Here is a 19,670-nt window from a genome sequence, read left to right as displayed (position 1 = left end):
AGCACCCTCTGGTACAATGAAGAATTCATCGTGGATTCTATGATGGTGAGCTGCCCAGGCCCTGATGCAGCAAAGCTGCCCCCAAACCATAATATTTCCACCACCATGCTTTACAGTTGGTATCAGGTTATTGTGGTCAAATGCTGTCTTTGGTTTTCGCCAAACATGTCTTCTGGTACTGTGGCCAAATACCTCTACCTTTGACTCATCTGTCCAGAGCACATTGTTCCAGAAGTGCTGGTCTTTGCCTGGGTGTTCATTGGCAAACTTTAGTCTTGACTTCATGTTCTTTCTGGACAGCAATGGTTTCCGCCTCGCACACCTCCCATGTAGATCAAATGTGTGCAGCCTCTTTCTAATGGTAGACTCGTGCACTTTGACATCAACAGTGCCAACAGCTACCTGTAGGTCCGGTGATGACATTCTGGGGTTATTAGAGACTTCTTTCAGCATCTTGCGGTCTGCTCTTGGGCTGAACTTGCTGGGGTGGCCTGGCCTGAACAAGTAGGCAGTTGTTTGGAATCTTCTCCACTTGCAGATGATCTTCCGGACAGTCGAATGATTGATTTCAAATTGTTTGGAGATCTTTTTAAATCCCTTCCCAGACTCGTAGGCATCTATAACCTTCTTTCTGAAGGCCTCAGAGAGCTCTTTTGATCTAGGTATGGTGACGCCGCACACTTCAACAACAAAGAGCAAACCAAACTAAATGTCTGAGGTTTAAATAAACAGGTTCCTCCACGATACTCTCTGATGATGTTCTATTCATTTTCACCTGAGCTGGTGCACCTGATTCTAATTTTAGGTATTTAAAGTAGTGATAAATGTGGGGGTGTACTTACTTTCTCCACATGTGAAATTTGCATTTATGTTTATTTAAATTATACAATGGACTACAAAATGTAAAAGTTTTAATGATATTTGTTATATTATGTCACCTTTATCTACCAATATTGTTGAAATGAAGATCAAATCCAGCTGCTCCTGGACTCTGTGTCCTTTCCTCCTGACATGGTGGAAAAGTTTCTGTCAACCCTGGACTCTGATTCTGCAACTGGACCTGACGGCATCAGCCCACGGGTCCTAAAATCCTGTTCTTCTGCTCTTTCACTCCCTCTCTCTGTTCTTTTCACCCTCTCTTTTGCTCAAGGTCATCTGCCATCTGCTTGGAAATCTGCCAACATCACCGCTTTGCACAAAAAGGTGCAAAAACAGATCCCAGCAACTACAGACCAATCAGCCTTCTCCCAATTATCAGCAAAGTCATGGAATCCATCATTGCTTCAGATATGAAATCTTTCCTCTTCTCCAATGGCTTGATCTCTGATCATCAATTTGGTTTCTGACCTGGTCACTCTACTCTGGACATGCTGCTTCTGCTTTCTCAACAATGGATGGAGGTCCTCAATGCCAAACAGAAAATTAGAGCTGTCTCCCTTGACATATCACGTGCCTTCGATACGGTCTGGCACCCCGCTCTGCTCACCAAACTCTCCTGTTTTGGTATCCATGGAAATCTCCACGCATGGCTGGCGGACTTCCTCTCTAGTCGTAGTCAACATGTGGCCCTGAATGGGTTTCTCTCATCTCCTTTTCCTGTTCAGGCTGGAGTTCCCCAAGGCAGTGTTCTGGGCGCTGTGCTTTTTCTGGTCTTCATCAATGATCTCTCTGACTCTCTTGAAAATCCTCTCTATCTCTTTGCTGATGACTCCACTCTCTGTTGCTCCATTCTTCATCCCTCAGATCGGCAGTCGGCAGCCTCCTAACTCTCTGCAGACCTGGACAAAATCACAGACTAGGCAAACAAGTGGAACATGTCTTTCAATCCTGACAAATCTCACACTCTTACGATGTCTCTCCGAAAAGACCGACTGGACAACCCTCCCATCTACTTTCTCAACAATCCTCTCCAAGAAGTTCTGTCACTCAAGCTTTTGGGTCTCACTCTCTGCCATGATCTTTCCTGGGAAAACCACATTTCTAATCTGGCCTCCAAAGCCAGTCGCCGACTGGGCATCATCCGACGTGCGAAGTCCTTCCTTGGCACACCTGAGCTCCTCACCACATACAAGGCTTTCATCCGCAGCTCAATGGAATACTGCTCTCCCCTCTGGGCTGATGCTCCTGCCTCACACCTAGCTCGTCTTCACGCTGTTGAAACCAAAGCATTCAGAATCATTGGAATCTCCCGCGATGAAGCTAACTCCAAGGGCCTCTCACTCACTCACCGCAGGCAGGTTGGTGGTCTTTCCGTCTTCTACCGCCTCCTCTCTGGCCTTCCCACCCCAGCTCTCTCTGGGCTATGTCCCGCAAATATTCCTACAGGTCGCACAAGATCTGCCTGCAACCCTCTTATGGTTAAACTGCCAAAGTCAAGACTCTCTGCTCACTTTCACTCCTTCATTCCTCTTTTCTCCCACCTCTGGAACAAACTCCCTCACTCTCTTCAATCCCACTCCACCCTCCAGGTCTTTAAAACAGCTGTTCACCACCATCTCTTATCTTCCCCCATCCAAAACCTTGATCTTTTCACCCCAATTCCACTTTTTTGAAATACCAACTTCTATCCTGGAAGTCCTGGTGTCCTTGTGTTTTATACTTCTCCCACCCCCCACCCCCTTCCCACGCCTGCTCCCCCCAAGCCCTCTCCCTCCCACACATCTCCCTGCTCTCATATGTTGTGTTTGTGTGCTTCCCCTTCTCTCCCCATCTTGTCTTCCGCTCCCTCTTTTTATGTATTGTGTTTGTCTGGTTGATTTGTTTGTGAAGTAAATGTTAGCTCTTTCACGAGCCTCGATTCAGTATACAAAATAGCTGTATGTTGAAATATGTTAAAAAAGTCAAAACTTTACATGGGGTGTACTTACTTTTTCACGTGACTGTACACACACACACATATATATATATATATATATATATATATATATATATATATATATATATATATTATTATTATTATTATTACTAGGGCATGCCCGTACTATATATATGCCCGTACTATATATCTATCTAAAATTATATCCCCCCCCTCTATTTACATGAAATGGTTTGGTCCATTCGCAACGCCAAAGCGAACGGCGAACGGCTTGCGAGTACAGTGACAATCCCCCCCCTCTATTTACATGAATGGTTTGGTCCATTCGCAACGACCACAGAACCCCCCCCTCTATTTACATGCAATGGTTTGGTCCAAAGCGAACGGCTTCCGGAGTTTGGTAAAGAAATCGCCATCGCGTGCACAAACGCGCAGGAAAGCGAATGAATCGCAAATTCGTTTTTATTAGTTGTAAAACATAGTTTAACGCCAACATAGTTTGCAAACGTGAAATAAATGAATACGCTCTCAAATGTGCCATCCGAGGCAGAGTGTGCCCGCCACGTTCGGCACACGCGATCGTTCGCTGCTCTCTGATTGGTTGAATCGTTTTTTGGACATAGCTCGGTAAGTAATTGTCCGATTAATATGAAACCTTGAAAAGGCACATCCTCGGGTCCCCAGCAATATACCTGGCAAGTTAAAAGTATATCGGACCCGTGGTTGTCGAGAAACAGCGGTCACAGACAAACAAACAAACGTACAGACGTACAGACAGACAGACAGAGATTACTGGAATTATAGATAGATTATAATACTAGGGCATGCCCGTACTATATATATATCTAAAATTATATCCCCCCCCTCTATTTACATGAAATGGTTTGGTCCAAAGCGAACGGCTTGCGAGTACGGTGACAATCCCCCCCCTCTATTTACATGAAATGGTTTGGTCCAAAGCGAACGGCTTGCGAGTACGGTGACAATCCCCCCCCTCTATTTACATGAAATGGTTTGGTCCAAAGCGAATGGCTTGAGGAGTTTGGTAAAGAAATCGCCATAGCGTGCACGTAATTAGTTTTAAAACATAGTTTAACGGCAACATAGTTTGCCAACGTGAAATAAATGAATACGCTCTCAAATGTGCCGTCCGAGGCAGAGTCTGTTCGCCACGTTCGGCACACGTGATAGCTCGCTGCTCTCTGATTGGTTGAATCGTTTTTTGGACATAGCTCGGTAACTACTTCTCCGATTAATATGTCGCAAATTAGTTTTAATTAGTTTTACAACATAGTTTAACGGCAACATAGTTTGCCAACGTGAAATAAATGAATACGCTCTCAAATGTGCCGTCCGAGGCAGAGTCTGTTCGCCACGTTCGGCACACGTGATAGCTCGCTGCTCTCTGATTGGTTGAATCGTTTTTTGGACATAGCTCGGTAACTACTTGTCCGATTAATATGAAACCTTGAAAAGGCACATCCTCGGGTCCCCAGCAATATACCTGGCAAGTTTAAAGTATATCGGACCCGTGGTTGTCGAGAAACAGCGGTCACAGACATACAGACATACACACAGAGATTGCTGGAATTATAGATACTAGGGCATGCCCGTACTATATATATAGGACGTGCCCGTGCCCGTGGGTGCCCATTTCTTGCCAAAAAAAAAAAAAAAAAAGTCTTCGCCCATGCATGCATGGGCGTGCCCATGGGCCCATGGGCGTGCCCGTAAGTGCGTGATGTGACCGTACAATGAATGTATCGTCCCGACGCCGCAGCTCGGATGGCGCTGCAGTTAATCGGGCCCCCAAATTCCTCATCGACGATAACTAAACAATATATTATATGAATCGCACCGTACATACCTCCTTCTAGATCTTGTTCTTGTCTTGATATACTCACGCAGCTCACTCTATCACGGATGAGTCCTCCCAGCTCCTCCAAATGGCGCCCGCTAGCCGCTACGTAAGTCCGGAAGTGACGTCCTCATTTGACTGTCCGGAAGGTCGCAAATCGCAGTTACGATGAATCGCAAATTAGTTTTAATTAGTTTTAAAACATAGTTTAACGGCAACATAGTTTTCCGACGGGAAATAAATGAATACGCTCTCAAATGTGCCATCCGAGGCAGAGTCTGTTCGCCACGTTCGGCACACGTGATAGCTCGCTGCTCTCTGATTGGTTGAATCGTTTTTTGGACATAGCTCGGTAACTACTTCTGCGATTAATTTAAAACCTTGAAAAGGCACATCCTCGGGTCCCCAGCAATATACCTGGCAAGTTTCAAGTATATCGGACCGGTAGTTGTCGAGAAACAGCGGTCACAGACAAACATACATACAAACATACAAACATACAAACATACAAACATACGAACATACACACAGAGATTGCTGGAATTATAGATATATATATATATATATATATATATATATATATATATATATAGATGTATATATATATATATATATATATATATATATATATATATATATATATATATATATATATATATATATACACAGATTTGGCATTTAATATGGAATTTTTTTTTTTCCTTGACTTGGGTTTACTTTCTTAACTCAGTATATCAATCTGGTGAGTTTCTTTTACACTTTGGTGATTTATTTGTTAAAAGAACCATGTCACTGATTGTCTGTCGCAGCAAGAAGTCAACAACAGGATTATATCACAGGTGGCGTGGCAAAATGTACGGACAGGTGCATTTGATGATTGGCTTCACAGTCGGGTATACAAGGGTTGTTGCGTTCTGTATTAGTGGAAAACAACTGCTGCACGTCTCCAAAAGTTATTGCCGCTTCCTCTGGAGATGGTCCGTCAACTCGACAATGCTGTTTGTCATGGAGTGGTGGCTTTACGAAATTACGGCATGAAACAGCGTACTATTGCTCGGCAGTATGGCATCACTCAAGGTCAGGTGTCAAAGATCCTGAAACGAAATGCTCAGAGGGGTGTCCCTACTCCAATACCGAGGCCAAGACGTCCCCGCAGAACCACAAGGAGGGATGATCACCAGGTGCACCGGTGAGTCCGCAATGGCCGTACCAAATCAGCTAATCGGCTTAGGGCTGAGTGGCAGCAACTGACAAATGTACCTGTATCCAGAAGGCTAGTCAACCAATGACTGGTTCAACCAGGCTATCGTGCCAGGCGTCTCCTGAGAAAGCCACGCCTGACCAGACAACACTGCCAGCGCCGATTGCATTGGGCCAGAGAGCACCGTCAATGGCAGCCAGGACACTGGAATCACGTGATCTTCAGTGACGAGTCTAGATTTCTGGTCTATCGTCAAGATGGCCGCGTCCGAGTGCACAGACAAGTGCATGAAGCCTACAACAAAGATTGTATAGTGCCAAGATTCCAAGCTGGAGGTGATGGGGTGACCGTTTGGGCTGCTTTTCATGCAGGGGGCAAAACTGACCTGGTTGTTCTGAATGGAAACCTGAACCAGTTCAAGTAGAGGGCCATTCTGGAAGAAACATTTCTTCCATTTGCTCGTGCAGCCTTTCGAGGAAACTTTGTCTTCCAAGATGACAATGCACGCTGCACGGCCTCATCTTGCTCGCATGATCCAACACTTTCTTGCTGACCGTGGTGTAGAGCATATGGAGTGGCCTGCCATGTCCCCAGATATGAATCCGATAGAGAACTTGTGGGCAGAATTAACGCGTCAAATCGACCACTTGGACCAGCAGCCGACCTCTGTGCGTGAATTGCAGCAGGCTATTGTCATTGCATGGCAAGCGATTCCTGCCCAAACTTTGGCAAATCTCGTGAACAGCATGCCTCAACATGTACGTGCTCTCCTGAATGCTCGTGGGGGTTACACTTCGTACTGAACTGTAATTTTACTGTCCGTAATCCCAGTCGTAATTTACCTTTTGTTTTTGTTAAAATAATTTTTGGCTAATGTGCAAAATAAAGAAATACTTCTGGAAAACGTACAGAAGTTTACACAGTACTGTCCATGAATTGAGTTCGATATCAGTTTCCATCACTTTCAAGGAACAATTTATTTGTTTAGAAATGTCAAATGTGGTTTTTGTTTCTTTTAAAGGTCACATTAACAAAATCTAGAATAATTTCAACATAATTCCAATGAACTTTTGGTTCTAAGACATCTTGAAAAGTAAATTCACCCCCACAAAAAAAATATTCCATATTAAATGCCAAGGTGAATTTACTTTTCAAGTTGACTTAGAACCAAAAATTTCATTGGAATTATGTTGAAATCATTCTAGATTTTGTTAATGTGACCTTTAAAAGAAACAAAAACCACATTTGACATTTCGAAGCAAACAAATTCATCCTTGAAAGTGATGAAGACTGATATTGAACTCAATTCACGGACAGTACTGTGTTAAACTTCTGTACGTTTTCCAGAAGTATTTCTTTATTTTGCACATTAGCCAAAAATTATTTTAACAAAAACAAAAGTTTTTTTTTTTTTTGTTTTTTTTTTGTATACAAGATCGAGGCTCGTGAAAGAGCGAACATTAATCACACAGAAAGACAAACCGATACATAAAACATATAACATCGGGAGCGGTAGACAAGATGGGGAGAGAGGGGGAAGGACACAAACACAACATTTGAGAGCAGGGACCGAGAGACATGGAGACATCGAGAGATCTGAGAGAGGGCGAGGGCTTTGGGGGGGGGGGGGGCGCATGGGAAGGGGGCGGTGGGAGAGGTATAAAACATATGGACACTGCCAGGACTTCCAGGAAAGAAGTTGGAATTTCAAACAAGGTGGATCTGGGGTGAATTAGCGGGGGTAGAAAAGATCAAGGTTTTGGATGGGGGAAGATAAGAGATGGTGGTGAACAGCTGTTTTAAAGACCTGGAGGGAGGAGTGGGATTGAAAGGAGTGAGGGAGTTTGTTCCAGAGGCGGGAGAAAAGAGGAATGAAAGAGTGAAGGTGAGCAGAGAGCCGAGATTTCGGCAGTTTAACCATCAGAGGGTTGCTGGCAGATCTTGTGCGACCTGTAGGAATATTTGGGGGACAGAGCACAGAGAGAGCTGGGGGTGCAAGGCCAGAGAGGAGTCGGTAGAAGACAGAAAGACCACCTACCTGCCTGTGGTGAGTTAGTGAAAGGCCCTCAGAGATAGCTTCATCGCGGGAGATTCCAATAATTCTGAAAGCTTTGGTTTCAACAGCATGAAGCCGAGCTAGGTGTGAGGCAGGAGCACCGGCCCATAGGGGTGAACAGTATTCCATTGAGCTGCGGATGAAAGCCTTGTATGTGGTGAGGAGCTCAGGTGTGCCGAGGAAGGACTTCGCACGACGGAGGATGCCCAGTCGGCGACTGGCTTTGGAGGCCAGCTTGGAAATGTGGTTTTCCCAAGAAAGATCATGGCAGATAGTGAGACCCAAAAGCTTGAGCGACAGAACTTCTTGGAGAGGATTGTTGCGAAAGTAGATGGGAGGGTTGTCCAGTCGATCTTTTCGGAGAGACATAGTAAGAGTGTGAGATTTGTCAGGATTGAAAGACATGTTCCACTTGTTTGACCAGTCTGTGATTTTGTCCAAGTCTTCAGAGAGTGAGGAGGCTGCAGACTGCCGATCTGAGGGAAGATGAATGGAGCGGCAGAGAGTGGAGTCATCAGCAAAGAGATAGAGAGGATTTTCAAGAGAGTCAGAGAGATCATTGATGAAGACCAGAAAAAGCACGGGGCCCAGAACACTGCCTTGGGGAACTCCAGCCTGAACAGGAAGAGGAGATGAGAAAAACCCATTCAGGGCCACACGTTGACGACGACTAGAGAGGAAGTCCGCCAGCCATGCGTGGAGATTTCCATGGATACCAAAGGAGGAGAGTTTGGTGAGCAGAGCGGGGTGCCAGACCGTGTCGAAGGCACGTGATATGTCGAGGGAGACAGCTCTAATTTCCTGTTTGGCATTGAGGACCTCCATCCATTTTTGAGACAGCAGAAGCAGCATGTCCAGAGTAGAGTGACCTTGTCTGAAACCAAATTGATGATCAGAGATCAAGCCCTTGGAGAAGAGGAAAGATTCATATCCGAAGCAATGATGGATTCCATGACTTTGCTGATAATTGGGAGAAGGCTGATTGGTCTGTAGTTGCTAGGATCTGTTTTTGCACCTTTTTTGTGCAAAGCGGTGATGTTGGCTGATTTCCAAGCAGATGGCAGTTGACCTTGAGCAAAAGAGAGGGTGAAGAGAACAGAGAGAGGGTGAGATAGAGCAGCAGAGCAGGATTTTAGGACCCGTGGGCTGATGCCGTCGGGTCCAGTTGCAGAATCAGAGTCGAGGTTTGACAGAAACTTTTCCACCTTGTCAGGAGGAAAGGACACGGAGTCCAGGAGCAGCAGGGTACGACTGGGTATGGTGGGTACAGAGAGGGATGGGTTTGGGACACAAGATTTAGAGGCAAACACAGAGTTGAGCCATTCAGCTTTTTCACGTGCGGAGTCAGCTGTGTAGCCGTTTGAGGTAAGAGAGGGGATGGAGGGGGAACAAACACCAGAAACGGATTTGACCAGACGCCACCAGGATTTGGAAGAGGGAGACAGATAAGAGAGTTCGGTCTTGAGAACGGAGAGATATTGTTTCCTGGCTCTCCTGAGGGTGGACACACACTTGTTTCGGGCTTTGTGAAAGGAAATGAGATTTCCTTCCGTTGGATTTGCTTTCCAGGAGACGAAGGCAAGTTGTTTCTGGGCAACAGCCTCACCACAAGATTCCGTGTACCATGGATGGGAGGAAGGGTATGACAACTGAAGACGAGATGGGATAAATCTGTGCATGAGAGAGAGCAATTTAATTTGGAAGAATTCCCAGGATGAGTTGATGTCAGAGGTGGTAGAGATGGGAGACCAGTCCAGATGATTGATGGCTGCTTGAAGACCGTGCCAGTTGGCCTGAGTGAAATGCCAGACTCGTCGACGCTGAGCAGGCTCCCTGAGGATGGTCAGAGAGATGTCCACTTTAACAAGGACATGATCAGATGATCCGATTGGAGCAGAAGAAGAGCAGCAGACATTTTCAGGGAAGTTAGTCATAACCAAGTCCAGAAGAGAAGATGTTCCATTGACTGAGATCCGGGTTGGAAAATTGACAGTGTGTCAGTCCCAGTGAGTCGCAGAAGTCCTTTGCTGAGGAGCCATGGCTGGTGAGAGAGGTACTCACACCCAGCCAACTGGCATGATGACAGTTGAAATCACCACATATGAGGAAGAGAGAGTTGGGATGAGTAGATAGAAGTTGGTCCATATTATCAGACAGCGAGATGTAGATGGAGTCATCACTGTTTGGTGGACGGTACAACACACATATGAACAAGAGGTGGGAGCGAAGGGGAAGCCGTAGCCAGAGGTATTCCTGGGGGTGAGGTGGAGAGAGTGCAGTGCAGGGCGAGTGAGGAAGAGAGTTTTTGATAAAGATAGCAACCCCGCCTCCAGGACGAGGCTCAGGTCTATCATACCGGAGGAGGGAGTAGCCCGGGAGAGATACTAAGGAATCAGAGACATCATAAAGGAGGAAAGTTTCTGTTAAGCAGATCACGTCTGGTTTGACAGAAGCAACCTGTATGGAGAGATCAGTTAAGTTTGAACGAAGGCCCCGGATGTTTGAGGTCCATCCCGTTAATGAAGAGGAAGGGGGAGCATCAGATACAGAACAGGGGGGAGGAGGGGTAAGGTAAGATGTGGAAGAGGTGGAAGAGGTAGGGAGAGCTGTTGAAGGTGTGTCAGAGATTTCAGAATAGCTCGGAGAAAGGGAAGGATGGGGCGGACAAAAGGTTTGATGGTGATTGGGTGAGGCACAATGAGGTGTTATTTCAGGAGGGGGAAGAGCGAGGCAGAAGGTTGGGGGAGATGGAGGTGAGAGTTGGAAGGGGGAAGAAGCGGGGAGGACGCTTTGAGGAGGGGGAGTGAGAGGGGGGAAATTGAGAAGCAATGAGGGTGGGGAGATTTGAAGGGGAGGGGTGAGGGGGGAGTTTGGGAGGGAAGGGACAAGGGGAGGGATTTGAAAGGGATGGGATATGGGGGAGATTTGGAGGGGAGGGGCAAGGGGGCGTCTTTGCGGGGAGGGGTGAGGGGGTAGTTTAGGAGGGAGGGGGCAAGGGGGGAGATTTGAAAGGGATGGTTGATGGGGAAGATTTGGAGGGGAGGGGTGATGGGGAAGATTTGGAGGGGAGGGGTTATGGGGAAAATTTGGAGGGGAGGGGTGAGATTGGATTTTAGAAAGTGTACGATTTATGGGAAAACGAAGATTTATTGCAAAATGAGTTTCTTGTGACCTTCGAGTTAAAAATACGTTTAAGGACGCTGGATGGAGGATGGAGTGCAGGAGAGTTTAGGGAATGTAGAAAAAAGGCACTATAGGAGATGGATATTTTTTTTGGGATGAATTGATTTGGTGAGAAAGTCGAAAGCAGCCTTTTAAAGAAGAAGAAGAAAAAGGTGTTATAAAATATGACGGAATACATAACTTGAGGGGAAAGTGTAAATATTGAAGGTTAATAACAGTGAAAACTATCTGGGGAAATGGGGGAGAAACACGTGGTCGAAGAACGAACGAACGAATAAGAATGAATAAACGAATGAGAACAGAGAAGGAAATGTTTTTTTTTTTGTTTTTTTTTTAGTTGAGATTTACACAAGGAAGTAGGCTATGGGTGAAAAGTCTGGGAATACAGAGAACGAAAGTTATTGGATCACAAACGACGGACCGCTGAGAGAAAAACAAAGCCTCAAGGTTGTACAGTGTACACTGTACAAGGCCTCAAGACACGACACGAATTAACACGATTTTCAATACAGGTATGAAAGATTTGCACCGAAAAATCTTCGTCGGGACACAATATACGTACAACACCACAAATAAATAGTTTTAACGAAAATACAAATGGGGCCAATCACTTAACTTCGATTTCAAATCGTTCGCGACGCGGCAAAGGCCTTGCTCGCGACACGGCAAACAGACGATCAATTTATGAAAGATAAACACCGAGAAACAACCAAAGTTGCACACAATAACTTCACACCCCGAAAGATAAATACAGTTTCGACAAAATACAATTGTGAACAGACTTAACTTCGAAAAACGTGGAGACCGTGTGGAGCTTCGAAAATCCCTCCCACCGTCTCCGAGATCTCGCGAGACTCCCACCGTCTCCGAGAAGTTAAATTACAACTGGGATTACGGACAGTAAAATTACAGTTCAGTACGTCGTGTAACCCCCACGAGCATTCAGGAGAGCACGTACACGTTGAGGCATGCTGTTCACGAGATTTGCCAAGGTTTGGACAGGAATCGCTTGCCATGCAGTGACAATAGCCTGCTGCAATTCACGCACAGAGGTCGGCTGCTGGTCCAAGTTGTCGATTTGACGCGTTAGTTCTGCCCACAAGTTCTCTATCGGATTCGTATCCGGGGACATGGCAAGCCACTCCATATGCTCTACAGTCTACACCATGGTCAGCAAGAAAGTGTTGGATCATGCGAGCACGATGAGGCCATGCATTGTCATCTTGGAAGACAAAGTTTCCTCGAATGGCTACACGAGCAAATGGAAGCATTGTTTCTTCCAGAATGGCTCTGTACTTGAACTGGTTCAGGTTTCCATTCAGAACAACCAGGTCAGTTTTGCCCCCTGCATGAAAAGCAACCCAAACGGTCACCCCACTACCTCCAGCTTGGACTCTTGGCACTATACAATCTTCGTTGTAGGCTTCATGCACTTGTCTGCGCACTCAGACATGGCCATCTTGACGATAGACCAGAAATCAAGACTCGTCACTGAAGATCACATGATTCCAGTGTCCTGGCTGCCATTGACGGTGCTCTCTGGTCCACTGCAATCGGCGCTGGCGGTGTTGTCTTGTCAGGCGTGGCTTTCTCAGGGGACGCCTGGCACGATAGCCTGCTTGCACCAGTCGTTGGTCGACTAGCCTTCTGGATACAGGCACATTTGTCAGTTGCTGCCACTCAGCCCTAAGCCGATTAGCTGACTTGGTATGGCCATTGCATACTAACCGGTGCAGCTGGCGATCATCCCTCCTTTTGGTTCTGCGGGGACGTCGTCGCCTCGATATTGGAGGAGGGACACCCCTCTGAGCATTGCGTTTCGGGATCTTTGACACCTGACCTTGAGTGATGCCGTACTGCCGAGCAACAGCACACTGTTTCATGCCGGAATTTCGTAAAGCCACCACTCCATGACAAACAGCATTGTCAAGTTGACGGACCATCTCCAGAGGAAGCGGCAATAACTTTTGTAGACGTGCAGCAGTTGTTTTCCACTAATACAGAACGCAACAATCCTTATATACCCGATTGTGAAGCCAATCGTCAAATGTACCTGTCCGTACATTTTGTCACGCCACCTGTGACATAATCCTGTTATTGACTTCTTGCTGTAACAGACAATCAGTGACATGGTTCTTTTAACAAAGAAATCACCGAAGCGTAAAAGAAACTCACCAGATTGATATTCTGAGTTCAGAAAGGAAACCCAAGCCAAGAAAAAAAAAATTCCATATTAAATGCCAAGTCTGTATATGTATATATGTATATACGTGTTTGTGTGGTGTGCGTCTAAAAGGTTATAAATCGTCTAAAGAGTCCGTTCTCATTAACCAGACTTGTTTTTACCAAAGTACATTCTTCCAAGCTTTTATTATTTTCAAAAAAATGCGCAAATCTTTCTGTATTTTTCTGTGATTCACCCCAAAATAGCTTCTATCTCTGATATGCCCTCTGTATAATTATCCTGTACCGAACGTTGGAAGATCACACCTTGAGGCTATGCTTCGAAGGCATGATGAGATGGCATCTCCCAGCAAGCTCTGTCTGATCTAGTTATTTCTTGAACTTCCGGGCCCATCGTGACAGTCAACACATCTGTATGCAACATCTGGGCTGGCAGGGTAGCATAGAGCAGCATAGATTTATGTGCACTCAACTTTGAGCTAAATAGCCTGGGTTAGAATCTCGACCCAGCTATACTCTTTGTATCTCAGACGGGGAAGCACATCAATATGTACAACGATTCTCAGATGTACGTTAAGGTGGAGGACCCATCTTGTAGCACTAGTTGTTGGTAGATGTTAAAGATCACACGGGGTCTTTTGCTAAGAGAAGGCATGTTATCACCGGCACCCTGAACAAATAAGAAACTCCTGCCCAAACTGCGGGTAGCAAGTTGTCTGGTGTTTTTATGTATACAGTATCTTGACACTAGGTTACAGTGCTTGTCATCTCAGAGTGTGGCTGTTTTCTGGCAACAGCTCTTTGCCCACTTTTCTATTTTAAAATTAATTTAAGCAGATTCCAGAGTCATGGAAGAGCTAGAACACAGATTAGTTTGAGATGGAACAAAACAGAAGGAGCAGCAGAGAGAGAGAAGGGGGAAATGCCAGCAGCAGGGCCGAGGCATCAAATTAAACAGAGACGGATGACGAGGGATATTAATTTTGAAGAGTATGATGGGTGGATGGATAATGAAGCAAACTCTTAGGAAGGAAAACCAGGGGATTTGGGGGTGGAAAGATTGGGGAGGGGGGGTTGGAGTGGGGGGGTCATTTAGTGTGGGTAGAAAAGATCACGGTGTTGGATGGGGGATGATTTGAGATTGTGGTGAAGAGCCGTCTTGAAGAACCAGAGGGAAGAATGAGATTGGAGAGAGAGTGGAAGGTGATTCCACAGGAGGGAAAAAGAGGAACAAATGAGTGGAGGTGAGCAGTGATTCTGGATTTGGGAGTTTTACTAGAAGGGGGTTGCTGGTGGACGCATGCGCCCTGTAGATACTTGGGGTAGACAGAGCATGGAGGGAGCGGAGGATGCAAGATAAGAAAGGAGTGGGAAGAAGACAGAGACCACCGACCTGTCTGCAATGGCAAAGTGATCGGCCCATCGACTCAGCTTCATTGCGAGATATTCCAATGATCTTGCAGTCTTTGTTTCCATGACGTCAAGCTGTGAAAGGTGTGAGGCAGGGTTGTGGGAGTTGTCCTCCTGTATAAAAAAATAACAGACAACTTTCACTTTGTTGACAAAGGATAAATTATTAATTACGTACATACGGAGAGAAAAACTTGACACCAGGCAAGCAGATCTCTGAATTCCACTCAATATGTTATTCAATATATACCCAAGTTGATTTCGACAAAGGAAGGCAAAAGTGGACACTGGAGCATAAGATAAGAACACAGGAATGCTGATATAAGGACCCTTGGCCCCCAATGTTACACAAGGTCCAACTACAGATAAAACATGTTTTTTCCAGCCAAGCAACTGTGAAACGGCTCTCAGCCGACATTGTACAAGCAAGCGTATTTCCCTTGGCCGAGCTCAACTAGATCACATGATGCATTTACCCAACATGCTGCTGGCCATGGCTGTCTCTGATTGGTCCAGAGATGACAATGATACAATTTTACCCCTGCAGGGTCACCAGCAGAACAGTATAACAGAAAGCTGCGCATGAAAATGAAGGCCTTGAGGGTGGATCATAATTCAGATGTTCCAAGGCAGGATTTTACATGACAGAGGATGCCAAGTTGGAGACTGCCTTTGGAGGCCAACTTTGAAATATGGTTTGCCCAAGAAAGATTATGGCTGAGAGAGAGACCCAAGAGTTTGAGTGACTGAACTTCTTCGAGAGGGCTGTGCATGGGTGCCTCGGAGGGTTTGCCATTAAATCCTTTTGGAGAGAGAGCGAGTGTGTGTGAGATTTCTCAGGATTGAAAGACATATTCCAAGTGTTCCAAAACATATTCAAAGTTTAGTGACCTAAGGTAAATGATATGGTGAAAAGGGCAGAGAGAGGAAGTGCAAGAGCAGCATAGCAGGTTGTTAGGACACGTGAGCTGATGCCGTCGGGTCCAGTTGCAGAATCAGTCGAGGGTTGCCAGAAACTTCTCCACCTTCTCAGGCGCAAAGAAAGACAGAGTACGGGAGCAGTTGGGTACTACAGGGAAGAGTGGATACAGAGAGGGAGAGAGTGATTGGATGAATCAATTGGAGCAGAGGAAGAGCACAAAACATTTGTGGGGAAGTTGGTCATAACCAAACCCAGAAGGGAGGATTTGCCATTGACAGAAATCCCGGTTGGAAAGTTTTCGGATCGACTCAACTAGAAAAGTTTACAATTGAACAATAAACAAATTCACATGCTTCTGAACTGTCCTGCCTGAGTTCGAATCTCGACCCAGGTATAAACTGTCATCCTGGTGTTTTGCATGCAAGACGAGGCATCAATTTGCGCACCGTCCCTCGGATGGACACGTCAACCTGGATGCCTCATCTGCCAGAATTAGTTGATGGACATTAAATATCCCACAGTGTCCTTCACATGTAGTAGGTGAGCTATCACCGGCGCACTGAAGAAATTACAAACTCCTGCCCTAACTTCCTGTGTCAGAGTGGTGACCCATCTGGGATTGTAATTGTAACCATCACGAACAGGGAGAAAAATACATAAAATGTTGTCGCCCCCATGGTTTTAGTAATTTTGCTGCACGGCGTTAAAGGCCGCCAGTTGGCCATCTTTGATCTGATTACAAAATAAAATATTCTACATATGTATACTCTCATTTATTGTCTTTGTGCCAAGTTTGAATAAAACCACCTTTAGAGGCCATTTTTCCCCACAAGCGGGGGTTGGCCTTTTTCGGGAACTGTGGTTGTTGTTGTTTTTCGGTCCCCTTTTTGAAGCAATGTTTTACGGCCGGATGCCCTTCCTGACGCCAACCCTTTTTGCCGCCTTTAACGACAAACAGGGAATTACCAGTGAATAAGCCAAGTTTACCAGTCAAGTTTGCCAAGTTTGAATAAGATCGGTAAATGAGAAATTGTCCGAGAAATGGTTGAGGACATTTTCAATATCGGTTTTTTTACTATTAAAACGGCCATCAGTCTACCAGTCAGCCATCTTTGATCAGATCGTAAAACAAAGCGAGGTGCACGTGTATGCCATCATGTACTCTGCTTGTGCTAAGTTTGAACAAAATCGGACCATGCATGTTCAAGAAATTGTGGGAGACACGATTAAGTTACAAAATGGCCGCCAGTGGGCCATCTTGTATATGATCTCGAAAGAACATTGCATGCATATGTAAGCTAGCATTCTTTATCTGTTTGCCAAGTTTGAACAAGCTAGGTGAATGCATGTTTGAGAAATGGTTGAGGACGTGTTCAATACTGTTTTTTAATTTTTTTATTTTTTACAATTAAAATGGCCGCCAGTCTACCAGTCCGCCATCTTTGATCAGCTTGCAAAATAAAATAAGGTGCAAGTGTATGCCATCATGTACTGTGCTTGTGTCAAGCTCGAACAAAATCTGATTATGCATGTCCGAGAAATGGTTGCAGACCCATGGACGGAAGGACGGACGGATGAGACCCAATCCATAAGGCCCTGTTTCGGACCAAGTCCAACAGGGTATAATAAGCTGCTTAGGCAGAACAGACGCTCTGTATAGAGAATGGTACATGATGATGAGGTTGGTCACATGTCTTATGTTGGCCGTCTTTAGTACGAATAGCAACCATGATGATGATGATGATGATGATATCATGCAATATCAGCATAGAATTCATCAGCATTCATTGACCAATACACTTCTCTGATCATATGCAGGTGGATGCACATCCTCTCCCTTTTACTGGTGAAGCGTTTGTTTGATCAATTCTTTATATTTGAAATCACATCAAAGTTTTATGACTGACGTTTCATGACTGAAATCCACACAAGTCCCACAGGCCTGTTGCTCTGCAGAAAGTGTGATCGGAACACTCATGACCGACACTAACCACAAAAGGAGCCCTATACCAACCTTGGTAGGAGCAAGGAGAACCTGACGTTTTGGGCGTTAACCCTTCATCAGAACAAAAAGTTGTGGCTTCACTGAGACTAGTTTTCCTTGATAAGGAGCACTCATTAAACAAATCTCATTGTGACAAACACCGATATCTATGGACAATTCGATTTTGATAAACACATTTCAACTTGATAAATGCAAACAATGAAATGTAGAATTTTTTTTATTTTCAAGAAGCTTATCAAAACCCAACAAGTATTTCGAGTAAGTTGAGCGAAACTCTCTAATTTGGCCAGTTCATGAAACACCACATGTTGGTGAGGAGGTGCAAAAACACTACCTATTGGTGAGGAGGTGCAAAAACACTACCTATTGGTGAGGAGGTGCAAAAACACCCTATTGGTGAGGAGGTGCAAAAACACTACCTATTGGTGAGGAGGTGCAAAAACACTACCTATTGGTGAGGAGGTGCAAACCCCAGCACTGAACAATCCCTAAATGCCAAAGAGGAATTGTTCTTCTTCATTTGAATGCAGCACAAGGCTGTGGGGTAGCATAATTGTCTTAGTGTGTGGCTGTGCTGCTGATGCAGTGCCCTATGCTGGTTAGGACAGGAATTCATGGTGCCTGCGATAGCTCGTCTACTCTTCACGAAGGACACCATGCGGTCTGTAATAAACGCATGCTGGCAGACACCCCTAACCCTAAACAACCTGTTTTACGTTCATCCAAAGGACGGCACACACATTGATGAATCACCCAGCCTGTGAAACACCAGGGTGACAGTTTACAGCTGGGTTAGGATTCAAACCCAGGCGAGCTAGCTTAGAGACAAGTATGCACACTTCTAGGCCATCCTGTAATCCGAAACGGGGGCTTATGGATTGGGTCTCGTCCATCTGTCCGTCTGTCTGTGCGTGCGTCCGCAACCATTTCTCAGAAATGCATTTTACCGATTTTGCTCAAACTTGGTACAAGTAGAGTACATGATGGCATACACGTGCATCTCACTTTATTTTGTGATCTTATTGATCAAATATGGCCGACTGGTGGACTGGCGGCCATTTTAGCTGTAAAAGAAACCCCTGTATCGAACGCATCCCCAACCATTTCTCAGAAATGCATTTTACCGATCTTGTTCAAACTTGGCACACAGAAAATTAATGATGGGTTACATTTGCACACCATTTATTTTTGAGATCAGATCCAAGATGGTCGACTGGCGGCCATTTTGTTACACAAATGTGTCTCCAACAATTTGTTGGCCATGCATGGACTGGTTGCGTTCAAACTTGGCACAAAGACAATACATGAGAGTATACATAGCCAGAAGATTTTGTTTTGTAATCCAACCAAAGATTTCCGATTGGCGGCCTTTAACTTCCTACAGCAAAATTGCTAAAACCACAGGGGTTATGACATTTTATGTATTTTTCTCCTCGTCTCATCGGTGGCATCCTTTCTGCTGGGTGGGAGTTTCCTGATACAGTAAATTTTTAGATACGGAATACATCTGTTCATTATTGCAAGATTCCGGTGTATTTCCAAGCCAATCGAGCCTTTACAACTCGACTTTCCAACTCTGCGCATTGCAGTGAGGGGATGATGAGCTGTCACTGCCGGTGTGCAAATGTCAGAAATGAAATCAAACAAGATTCCGCGACTGTAATCAGTTGGGTTTGTAGGTTTTGTAACATGCTGTGAGCACCATGAAACTTTAATGGCGTACTAGAAATATCTTTGCTTTGATGCACAATTCATAAATCATGAGCAGCCATCGCCCACACCTTCAACCTGCGTACATTGAAAGTTCAATATGTCGTGACTACACTGATTTCCAACCACTCAGTCCTTAACATCCCAGTTTTTTTGTGCTCAGATTTTCTCTTATCTGCATCTGAGTGTCTATTTTTTTATTTTTCTCCCCCATCCCCCAAATACCCACTCCATCCCAAATGCTTAGTCTGTATGCTGATGATTCCTGGGGGTAGAAACATGTGTCCAAAACCGATGCCTAAATTGCTCAACTTGCACTCAATTCC

At 45.2% G+C, this 19,670-nt stretch overlaps 1 protein-coding gene across 2 annotated transcripts in view; it reads left to right on the top strand.

The window, feature by feature from the left end:
• CPNE9 (copine family member 9) overlaps window positions 1-19,670 on the top strand; it is a 231,400-nt gene that overhangs the window by 196,164 nt on the left and 15,566 nt on the right. The window lies entirely within an intron of this gene.

Source organism: Myxine glutinosa, chromosome 4, assembly GCF_964187855.1.
Source record: "Myxine glutinosa chromosome 4, kmMyxGlut1.1, whole genome shotgun sequence".
NCBI classification, from domain to species: Eukaryota; Metazoa; Chordata; class Myxini; order Myxiniformes; family Myxinidae; genus Myxine; species Myxine glutinosa.
This window is presented reverse-complemented; position numbering and strand designations above follow the sequence as displayed.